Below are 12,581 nucleotides of genomic sequence, written 5' to 3' on the forward strand. Positions count from 1 at the left end.
GCTAAATAGGTCTAAAACAGGATCAAGAATTATGACTTCTTAAAAAATATTTAAGATAAGTCTCATATAGGTGATTCAGGGACTGTATTTTGACAGACTTCTCCACTAAAAAAGAAAGGTGCTTGGTGGGACATATCCTGCCATGCATGAAGCCATGTAAGTTTGAACTGTTGCTCTTTGAGGCCAGTATGAAGTATCTTTTAAAAAATAGTCTAGAATTTTCTAAGGACAAATATGAAAGGAAAGTTTCTTTCCTCTTTTAAAATATACGTATTCCATCTCATTTTAATCCTCACAACAATAAGTTCTTAGGTTTAAATCCTTATTTAAACTTTTCTAAAAAGAAAAGCAATTGATATTTTTTGTTCTTTAAAATAAGACAGCAGGCTCTTAAAGAGATTAAGGGACTTGAGAGAATTCAAAAAAGTAAGCAGTAAAATGGTAACCTGGAACACTTTAATTCCAGAATTTGTGTCCATTCTTCTCCCACCTTACTATATTGGATACCTGGGAAGCATAATGTGTTAACCACAACCTATCTGTCTAATGACAAGAATCCCAGAAACCCAGTTAGTTGTAATAGTCAAGGTAGTTGATTGTAGTAATCATAAAAAGGCCAAAAGGAGTTAATTGATGATGAATCTGAGGAGCAGAGCTCTGAATTGTGCCAGACCCTGCACATGTGGGCTGTGGCCAATGAAGGCAAAAATGCTTTGTGTGTCCAGTGAGACCAAGTAAAGTAACTACTTGACACTGATCATGCATCAAACCTTGAGCTTACCAACAATGATCTCATCCTTGGTGATAAGACATTCTACTTGTCTTCAAAGTTTATAGTCTATTAAGGAAGAGAGATGAGTAAATAAAATAAATTATCATGAATGCAAAAATGGAGATCCTGGAGGAAGTTTAGAGAGTCCACAAAATGATGCCAACCAGATAAACCAAGATAACTCCATGAAGAAGATAGTGTCTAAACACAACTGGGATGGTAAAACACTCCACTTTATTCAAGTCTCCACTCTTGTAAAGCTGTGGGGCTTTCTGTCCAACAAACTCTCTCAGCAGGATTAAGCCAAGGATTCAATTTCATTTTAATTGTGTTAAATCCCAGAAGACTCGAAAAATTGCAAATGTAGTCCCTGTGGTGAAAGACTGTACCAGTATCCTCTTCATGCTTAACTGAAGCAGATATAAAACCCACTAATTAACAGAGGCAAAAAGAGTAATTTAAGTTTTTATTTAATTGAAAGCTCATAACTTACAACACAACAATTACTTAATTAGATCATTCTTATATTAATCTCTCTCCCTATGCTTCTATTCTTGTGTTTAATTTCCATCAAGTTAGCTCACCATACCTTGGGATTTAATAAAGTTTTCTTAACTCATTTTTGTATAGACAACCATTGTTCTACATATTCAGGAAGTGGGTTCTACAGAATCTATCTTGAGTACCCATTATATAGATAGAGAAGAAATAGCTGAAAAATAATTATATAAGAATAAAAGGATGATTTCAATTTTTTTTGACCCTTCTTTCTTCTTCCAAAATTTTCTATCCCCAAACTCTCAGCTCTGAGAGTGGATTTGGAAGTTATTTGAATTCTCATTGTTGTAAAATATGACAATACTCTCTGACAGAGGGACTGCATCTTTGTTCATAATATTAGAAATAGATACAGAGTTATCCTTAGTGATCTTTGCACCAAGGTTATGACTATGGCCTCTGTTCCAAAGATAAGGAATTTCTTTAAAACACATAGCACATACACCAACTCTTCTGTCATTTGATTGATTCAGAATGCTCTCCTATATACTTGGTGTCAATTTTCCTTATTCTTTACCAAATGATAGCATTGTTGTATATACATGACTAGAATTGCATGGGGGTGGGGGGAGCTGGACTGTGGAAGAATTGGGTAAGGAGTCCTTTTCAATTTTAAGTTTACTACCAAGTTTAAATTATATCACATAATTTATATTATAAAATAATGCAGCAACACAATAGAAAACCTGGGAAGTGTAATATGAAAAACAAATAGGCTTACCACTGTAACCCAAGGAGTCACAATTTTTGATGTTTTTTAATAATAATATCTCAATGATTAATCACACCATTATCACTTTGTAGCATAAGCATTTATCCATGTCTCCTGCAGAACTTTGTTCACTCACATCTTCTATCTCTCTATATCCATACCTTTCTTTATTTCTCTTTCTCTCTCTCCTGCATCTTCAGTCTTTTCTTTGTCAATCTCCACTTCATTCATTATTGTTCAGTTTACCATTATTTGGTTTTGGGCCTCAATCCTCTACTGAAATCATTCAAAGGCCAAAAATGACTTCATACTTTCATAAATGCAATGGATACTTGCAGTTCTTATCCTTAATTTATTTTAGGGATGAAACAGAAGATAGGGATAGTTAGGCAAAATGTTATTAGAATCAGGAGGAAGGAGTATAATGGAACATGTTAGAAATCTTGAGATGACATAGTTTAAATGTTCTAAATTGTCCGCATTTTTGCACTATGATTCTTTTTCTCAAGACTGAAGAGTTACGGAGTCAGGAACAGAGAAAATGATCATGCAGATATGATAGAATAAAGTTGGCCTGTTCTTCATTCTTTGTCTTTTGGACTTGAAAGCTTAGGACTAGTAGTACTATAAACAACAGCCTCATTTTTTTGTCTCAGACTCATGGTCTCTCCCCTAGTTCGGGCCCCATTAGTAAGCTATGTTAACAATTGCAGTATCTTCTAACCTAGTCTCCAGACAATTCTCTCACTAACCGAAGCTCACAATCATGAGATTGGTCTTTCACATGCAGAAGTGCTATATCTAAAATGGCCAACGTTTTATCACTTCAACACAACTGTGGTAATAATTTCGTGGTGTTTTGCTTTACATAATTGTACTTCTATTACATAGATTAGTATTTGCCCTATTATTATCACTTTGCATTAGTATAAGCATTCCCCCAAGGTTCCCAAGAATGCAGGAATAGGAAAGACTTATCAGAGAACTTAAATGAGTGTTGTTTCAATGCTATCAGAACCCTTATTTTAGAAACTCAGTAATTACAAGGTACAGATAATGGATATTAATAACTAAGATCATGCACTGTGGAGCCAGACTTCCAGGATTCAAATCTTGCCTCAAACTACCTACTCTGTGACTTAACAAGCAGTTTGACTCTCCTGTACCACAATATCTATATTGAAGAAGATACAATATTTATTGTTGTTGTGAAGATTAGGTAACGTATTACTGGTAAGCAATATAGGTGTTTAAAACACTGTCTGGCACAAGGTAAGACATAGTTACTAACTATATATAGTAACACATACATATACATATATTATAAACATATAATATTACTGCATCTATATGTATTACACATATATATGTATGATGCAAGTAACATTATTGTATCTGGAAAACATGAAAAAAATACACACATTACATTTTATGGGAGGAAGCAATTTAGTATAGTATAACAAATAAGGACTGGATTTCAGACCTCATATCTAATTTAGTCCTAATAATAGTTATTGTGTAACTTTGGGCAAATCTCCCTAACTAGCTAATTACAATAGCAATTATATTCTACAGATTTCATGGATGAGGAAACTAAGGTTTACAGAGCCTCTTGACGAATGTTTCACAAATGGAAAATGAAGCCAAGGACTCAAAGGCATTATCCTTTAACATTGCTGCCTCTGTAAAATACATGTTTGAGTTAAGTCATCTTAAAAATTCTTTAATAAACATCAACTACACAATAGTGTAAAATACACATTACACAATAATGTAAAATAGCAACTTCAACTATGAGTAAATGAATATGGTTGTCCTACTCAATTAAAATTTATTAAGTGAAACTTTATTTAACTCTTTTTAATATAGACACTCCTGCTAACAACATAAAATCATGTCTGCTGAGAACAAAAATACTATCCGTTCCGTTACTGTGAAATTCATTTTTCTTTCTCTATTTCTTAACACAGTGCCAGAAATCATAGACATTTAAGGATTGTTCTTTTTTTCTTCCTTCCTGCTTGTTTGACTGTGATGGAAAATATATAATGAAAACCTTTTTACTGTCAAGAACTGTTCCAGTGTATTCAGAAGCTCTGTTAGTAACAATAGATATCTTTATGTCAAAATTACCTTTATCGAGATACTTCCTCTTTCTTCTTTGATTCAAAAGCGTGTTTTACAATAGCAGCACCATGCCTACATTAAGCATAAACTTCAGGAAGTACAACTGAATAGCATAATATGTTCAGTGCCAAAGTTCACACTTTCTTGAACCTTAGAAATATCACCCTCCCTTGCAGGTTTCAAAAAGTGTCTCTTTACCAGGAATATAACAAAGCTTCAAAGGTTCCAGAGTCAGGCTCCAGGCTCCTGTAATTGGAGGGTGGATATCTTCTCACTGAAAACAGTGCCCAAAATAGAACAGAAATAAGCCAGATGGTCCTGACTAGAAACTCAATGAGAAAGCTTATATATTAATAAATCCCCAGTTATGAATTAAAGATAAACATTATTTAATGTAGAAATATCATTACAGTCCAAGGAGAACTGATGAAACTAGAAACAACTTCAGAAATATTTAAGCCAAGTGTTTCTATTTTAATCAAGGAAACTGAAGTCCAGAGAGGTTAATGAGGTACTGTCTTGCAGCAAATTCAGGGAAAAACAGAAACTGGAACTCAGTAGTTCAGATTCTTATTACAATGTAACTAAATACATGTTTTTCATAATCTGCCATTTAGCATGTAAAACTAGAATCCTGCCAGCCTACCAGAGATTGCCATCCTATTGATATTAGACATTTTGCTCTGCTTTTATTTTTAGGTGAACTAAAATGGAGCATTCATGAACACTTTATTGCACATCAAGCTGTTAAAAATGTATGTTCAAGCTAAAACTGAAGTGGGAGAAACTGTGTCGGTGATGCTAACAGGGAAACTGTCATGTCACTACAGGAAAGGGGATTAACATTTTCAAATCTAAAAGTAAGCAAAAAGTGACTTTTCCTGCTTAGTAGTTTAAAGGTCTCTCTTCTTGGTGCAAGTAGTAAGGATGCAACCACCAGAAAGAGAACTAATTCCACGTAGGGAACTTGAAGATCTCTTGGATCAGGGATTGAGAGCTATGACATCCTGAGTCACACTCAAATTTCTCAGATTAGTTTACAAGAAAGCAAAGCAAAGACTGTATAAAAATCATAATGCAGACTGAGAATATCAATACTGCACTTGGGACAAGTGAATAAAGACAGAGATACATTGTGTTGTAAAGACTTCACCATGAGAATATAAAATCCAGCTAAAAATCTGATGATGTGAAATGGCATAATATGTCATTAGCAGAAAAAACAGAATGAACCAACACAAATATATTATTCCACTGGCCAGATAGGTTGCAAATTATTCCCAGCTGGTTTCTTTGCTTTAGGAACCAAAGAATGATAGAGTTATCATTCGTTAGAACCTGAGAGCCATTAAGTATGGTTAAAATTAAAACCGTTAAAATTGCATAGGTGTGCATTAATAAATGCAATTTTTGTGGAAGTAGATTTTTCAAATTTTGGGTTTAGTCATTTAAAAAATTACCTGTAATCTTCATAACTACGTGAGTTTAAAACATTCACGTTGGGGCACCTAAATGGCTCAGTTAAGTGTCCAACCCTTGATTTCAGCTCATGTCATGATCTCAGGCTCATGAGATCAAGCCCCATGTCAGGCTCCACACTCACTGTGAAGTCTAGTTGGGATTTTCTCTCTCTCTCTTCCTCTGCCCCTCCCCTATGCTCTAAATAAAGAAAGAAACCATTAAATAAATAAAATCTTGAAAAAAATATCCATGTCACCCCCTTGATGTTAAAGATATACAGATATCAAGACTGGGTAGATCTTATCTCTACAGAAACATACACACAAACACAAAAAAGAAACCCCACCTAAGATAGCAGAACTCTATGCTATATATCATAAACATACACAATGCATACACACACATACAACTGTTCTATGAATTCCATCTGGGAGTCCTCTATATTACTGTAAAATTAGAAAATCAGAGACTGAGAAGCAAATGTCACATAATCCAATCCTGCAACTCAAAACCTAGAGGTATGTGGCTGCTCAGCCTCTTTTTGACAGTTGGAAAAATCTAGTTTTGTGTACCCTACTCTGTAACTGTTTGAACAGAGGGTGTTTAGATTTTGATAGCTATTATATAGATCTGGTTTTGCTTTATTTTTTTTGTAAACACTATTATTATTTTGTAAAGATATTTCCTGTGTTGATTTTCTCTATTTGAACTCACAAAACTTTTATTTTAATGACACATGGTGACAATTGATGCAAAACATTTATCTAATTTCTATATTTTCTCTTTATTTTCAAAGTAATCATCTCAGTAGTATAAATTAGACTGTATTACAAATTAAAATTACATGCACATACATGTATACAATGAAAATTATATATATAACATATATAATAGGGAACTCTGTATGTTATAGAGAACCCTAATTATGATGGCATATGTACACTAACTGCTAGAAGTAACTGCCAGCTAGAGAAAATAGAAATCATACAATGGCTAAAGTTCACTCTAGCTTTCTGTAGAAATTTTAATGAAAATTTAAATAGAGATTATAAATCAGTATTATATACCAACTTAATTAACTATTAGAAGCAATTTTGAGGAAGCATCTAGGACTCTATCTGATTGCAGGAAAAGATGTTGCCTGTGAAACATATGCCTGCCATTGGTTGATGAAAGAGAAAATCAGGCCATATACCCATGTAATGACAATCTAAGAAAATGACAGAGCATCATTATATGTTCAGAATTATGTTTTAACAGGTGCAAAATTTCTTGAGAAACACCAATCATGACTCTTGTTCTCACAGACCTTGGATTTATTGAAACGTTCTATGTGTAAGAAGCAACCAGAACATATAAAGTTGCATATAAGAGTGATTTCTGCAATATATACCAGATATGCTATAAAGGTTCAGAGGCCTATAAAAGTAAAAGCTTATAAGGCAGTACTTTGGCATGGTTATTGGACTAAAAAGATAGCTATTCAGGACCTTAATAAAGACTGTGCAAATGAAAGAGTTGCTAATGTTTAATAAAAAAAGTAGAAAGTGAGAATTTTAAATTAACATTTTAAATGTAAATTTACATTAACATCCCAAATCATCAAATACCTAGGGAAATCTAATGAAAAAATGTACAAGCTCTTTAAACTGAAAACCCAAATCATTGCTGAAAAAACTTAAATATGATCGAAATAAATTGAAAAATATAGAATACTCACGAATTGTAAGAATCGAAAATTGTGACGATGTTAATTCTCAAATTGTCCTAGAGATTTAGTGAAATCTCAATTAGAATGCAGATATATATATATATATATATATATATATACATGTTTGTGTGAAAATTGACAAACTATTTCTTATTTTTATTTATTTTTCTTATTTTAGTTGATACACAATGTTATATAGTTTCAGGCATACAACATAGTGATTCAACTTCTCTATACATTATTTTGTGCTCACCACAAGTGTAACTACCATCTGTCACCATACAATGCTAATACAATACCATTGACCATATTCCCTATGTTGTGTCCCTTTTATTCCTGTGACTTACTCATTCCACAACTGGAAGCCTGTATCTCCCATTCTCCTTGTTTGCCCATCTTCCATACAAACTATTCTTAACTATGTTTTATAGAAAGGCAAAGCACCAAAAAGAGTCAAGACAATCTTCAAGAACAAGACTAGAAAACTTGCACTACCATATTTCAGATTTACTATAATTAAGACCATATTGTAGTGAGACGAGGATAGAAATTAAGATCAACAGAAAGAATATAGAAGGGTTTTTTTTATGCACACTTGTAAGGTAATTTGATTTGTAACAAAGGTGTCACTGCAATTCAGTGAGGAGAGGATAACACTTTGAATTAATGTCGTGGAAAAAGATTGATATTTGTGTGGAAAAAAAATTTTTGACCTTTACCTCAGACCATTCATAACATTTAAATAAAAATGGAGTTTAGGGGCAGCCCGGGTGGCTCAGCAGTTTAGCGCCACCTTTGGCCCAGGACATGATCCTGGAGTCCCGGGATCGAGTCCCACGTCAGGCTGCCGGGATGGAGCCTGTATCTCCCTCTGCCTGTTTCTCTGCCCCTCTCTCGATCTCTCTCTGTCTTTCATGAATAAATAAATAAATAAATCTTTTTTTTTAAAAAAATGGAGTTTAGGCCCAAAAGGTAAAACCTAAAAGAAATGAAGCTTCTAAAAAAAAGCAATGAAAAATATTCTGGTGACCCCAGAATCAGTAAAATTTTTAAGATAATAAGCAAAATCAAAATAGACATTGATGAATAGGGTTTATTAAAATTAAAATGCAAATACTTTTAAAAACACAACATTAATAACATGAATATGCAAGCTATAGGCTGGGAGAATATATTGTGCATGTGTGTGTGTGTGTGTGTGTGTGTGTGTGTGTGTGTATCCAAAAGAAAACTCTAACATATATAAAAAATCATTACAAATCACTATCAATAAGAAAAAGATATGAAAAATATGAACAAAAGCCCAAGTAAGTGCTTCAAAACCGTGCTTTTTCTAGTCTATAGAGCACTTTCAAATTCAGGGCATTCTCTAAACATGTGCAAAGATGTTCAACATCACTAGCTGTCAAGGAAATGAAAATTAAAACCATGCGCAGTTTTACACAGACATCAGAATGGCAAAATGCAAAAAAAATTGATAATATTGTTGGTAAGGTTATAAAGTAACTAACAGTGTTATAGTGGGATATTACATATAACATATTATTTACCTATTCTAATCTCTATCTCTATCATCTATCTATTTATCTAGCAGGATTATAAATTGTCATAATCACTTGATTATCTGTTCTACAGAAGCTAAATAGATGCCTATAGTATGGAGTAGTTATCTAAGTATATACCCATGAGAACTGAGGGCTTTTATGAACCAAAACACATATGGAAGGGATATTTATAACAGTTTTAACATAATAGTCAAAACCCTGGAGAAAAATAAAATATCCATTGTGGGACCCAGGAAATTTAACAAAAATCCCCTACCCCTGGACAAGCAGAGCAGGACTGACTCCATTTTTTGCTGCACCCGCCTTGTGCCAACCTGCTTAGGGCACTGCCCCACCCTAGTCAAGCCCAGGGCACACCCTAATCAGAAATCGGCTCAGTGATAGGCCAGTTCAAATAGATACTTTAGGGTAAAATGTAACTCAATAGGCCACCTGCGAGTGTCCATACCAGCATGACTGTGCAACTTTCTGCGTATCCCATTGGCCACTGGCCCCTATAAAGTTGCTAAGCCTCTTAGTCTTGGGGTCCAAGTCCCTGCTCCACTGTGTCGGGTACACTTGGACCCAAGCTCAAGCTTGTAAATAAACCTTTGTGTGTTTGCATCGGTGTCGGCTCCTTGGTGGTTTCTCGGATTCGCAATCTTGGGCACAACATCCATCAACAGTGGAATAAATTCATAAAATAGAATATTATATATCTGCAAATAATCACTGAGCTGCACACTTAAACTAGTAAACATTATCACATGTATGAGATTATTTTATAATTACATTGTTTGCCATTGAAAATGTAGTAACATGGACTCACATTTTAAAATACACATTTATTCATGTATCCCTTTCTAGAACTCCAAGGGATCTTAGAGATCATTCAATCTAGTGTTCATCAAAATGTGATCTCCGGTCCACTTTTGGGAATCTCTTCCTCTTGAAAGCTTATACAATGTGGGCTCCTAAGATACACACTAGGAATACTGACCCAAAATCTCTGGTGATAGGACTTGGAAATCTATATTTTAAAAAGATCTCCTTCATATTATTTACATCTACTAAAGGTTGAGAACTATGAACTAATTAAACCTCTTAAGTTTTTAGTTAAAACTTTAGGCTGGTTTGGTCCAAACATATATAAGAACCACTGGTACAATCAGGTAAGGTGCAAATAACATTTGGAAAGCCTTATGCATAGCACGGATATCTTACCTCATTTTATATTCTTATAACACAACTTGGTAGCTGTTATTACCTTTAGTTTTTTCATAAAGAAATAAATTCCCAGAAATGACTTCTCACCCAACTTCAGAAAGTGTATAAAATTTTGAGCCAGCATGCAAGTTCCTGCCTTCTGACTTAGTGCCCACTATCACTAGATACGTTTCATTATGCTGTATTAGATAAGTGTTAACTGCACATTCTCCAGAGTTACCATTTTATGATTCAGATTCAAGGCTTTTGGTATGGATGGTACACAGTAAGGCAACTCAAACACAGCTACAATTTAAAATATATATATATTGGAAATAGCAGCACTATGGGATATATACTTGGTAATATAACCAGATGAAAAATTCTATGCCATAACCCAAATGTTTCTTGTCATATACTCTTAATTTCTCATATATTCAGTCTCAGGAATTCTTAAAATGGCATGTCTGATATTCATAGAGTTAAATCTCTCTGTACTTCACTCACAAGTTTCCTTATTTGAATCTCCACATCCAATGTTAACAAAGCATCTTGTTGTGTGAAGGCTTACCAGATAATTGCTCTTGGGTAGAAAATCTTTACATTATCCTGGAACAAAAGAAGGAGCATATGCCCAATGGGATGAAGATAAAGGATTAAATAAAATTTATCAGGAAAACAAAATAAAGGCTTATCCTTTTTAGTCCCATATTTTGAAGAAAAAGTCCCCAAGTAGCATCTCCCCTGAAACAACCTCAAACAGCCTCCACTGAAGGTCAGTGATTTTGGAACCCAGCCAATCTATGAGGAACTTCTCAGAAAAAAAAAAAAAAAGAAAAAAAAAGGCTGATAATTATACAGCACTTGTTATGTATCAGTGCTTTTAAAATCCAATTTATAGGTATTATCTCTTTTCAAATTTATAAAAACACTGAAAAACAAGTATCACTTTATTATCCTTATTTTACTAACTAAGGCACAATAGGGTGAATTAACTTGTATAGAGGTTGTTAGCTCTCTTGAATGAATCTCTCATTCTTTGCTCACACATCGTTGTGTGCATGTTTGCATTATATTATTATTATAGCTTGCCTTATATTTGAGAAGAGAAGTGACAGTGGAAGAATATCTCCCCCCAGATAGGTTTCAAGACACTTCAATGTAAATAAATGCATCAAGGTGAGAGGATAACCAGAAAATGCTGGGCTAACACCACTACTAACTACAAAAGAGTAAGTAACAATTACTGAAAACCCACATTAAGTGCTTTACTCCCTTCACAGCATCAAATCAACAAACACCTGTTTACCCTTGTTACTAGATAAAGAAACTCATTAAGTGGGAATAACTTACCCATTATGACTGAGTAAGTAAATGACAAAGCAAGAATTCAAATTCAAATTTGTCTCCAAAGCATATGCTTACATCATCCCCGTTGCACCAAATACCAAGTAGTCCAGGTATGTTTGCCTTAAGGAAATGATGGCATGAATTCAGACTGTTTTGAATATCAAAGGGAAAAGTAAAAAGTTGTTTAAATGTGAGACGCTAGCACCAGAAGTGTGATAAGACATCACTCGGCTTCTGCTCAGGAATAAAGCTATTATTCATTTGAAAGCCTCTATTCTCAGTAGGGGGAAAAAAAAAAGACAAGGAAAAAATCAGACACAGTGAGAATTTTCTACATTGACTGGATCTTCACAATCTTGCAGCAAGCAGTACCATAAACAGGAATGTCAATCAACTATAATTTCAGGACTTGGTAACATTTTCATAATGAGCACAGCAATTGGAAACAGCTTATTTAGTATAGCTTCTTGGTACTTGGCATGTTGATCTCAGAAAAGACAAAGGGATGACATGCAACATGATAACCCTTAGATACTAGATATACATTCACTGAAGATAAATTAGCTTATCTAACTTATCAGTACCAAATACATGGATTGGGTTTATTTTTCTGGTTGAATATTATATAACAGAAGAGTATGACAGTAACTTGAACTTTGATGAGCTTTCTTGAAACAAACTCCACTAATTGTATTCATTCATTCATTCACCAAATATTTGTCATGATAAGAAAGAACCATTCTGAAGTCTGAATTTTAGCAGTCACTGAGTTTCAAAATCCTCCATTGGCTCTGCATCTCACTTGGAATTAAAATATGAAACTATGATAAGATCTTACAAAATCCAGCATGTAAGCTGCGTATTTATACCTCTATTGTGAAGTTCCTGCCATGGACTTTGATCATGCCTCCACCTCAGGCCTTTGCATCAGCAGTCTTCTTTACCAGGAATGCTTTTCTTACAGATATCAGCATGCATCACTCTTACCTCTCTCAGACCTTTACTCACCTTATCAAGGAGTTCTTTCCTTCCACACTATTTAAAATAAACACCCTCACTCCTTCTGGTATTCTTTAAACTTCTTTTCTGTTTATTTTTTTCCCCCATAGCATGACTTACCACCTCCTATCTACAGTTTGC

General features: G+C 34.1%; 1 protein-coding gene across 1 annotated transcript in view; it reads right to left on the reverse strand.

The window, feature by feature from the left end:
- The window catches only part of TENM4 (teneurin transmembrane protein 4), a 2,712,352-nt gene extending 2,707,925 nt beyond the window's left edge, over positions 1-4,427 (reverse strand). The window contains exons 1-2 of the mRNA XM_077867222.1: positions 4,176-4,427; positions 782-838 (exon numbers count right to left, since the gene is read on the reverse strand). The gene's annotated coding sequence lies outside the window, so the exon portion shown is untranslated. The remainder of the gene's footprint in view (positions 1-781; positions 839-4,175) is intronic.
- Positions 4,428-12,581: the final 8,154 nt, after the last annotated feature.

This window comes from Canis aureus, chromosome 23 (genome assembly GCF_053574225.1).
Source record: "Canis aureus isolate CA01 chromosome 23, VMU_Caureus_v.1.0, whole genome shotgun sequence".
NCBI classification, from domain to species: domain Eukaryota; kingdom Metazoa; phylum Chordata; class Mammalia; order Carnivora; family Canidae; genus Canis; species Canis aureus.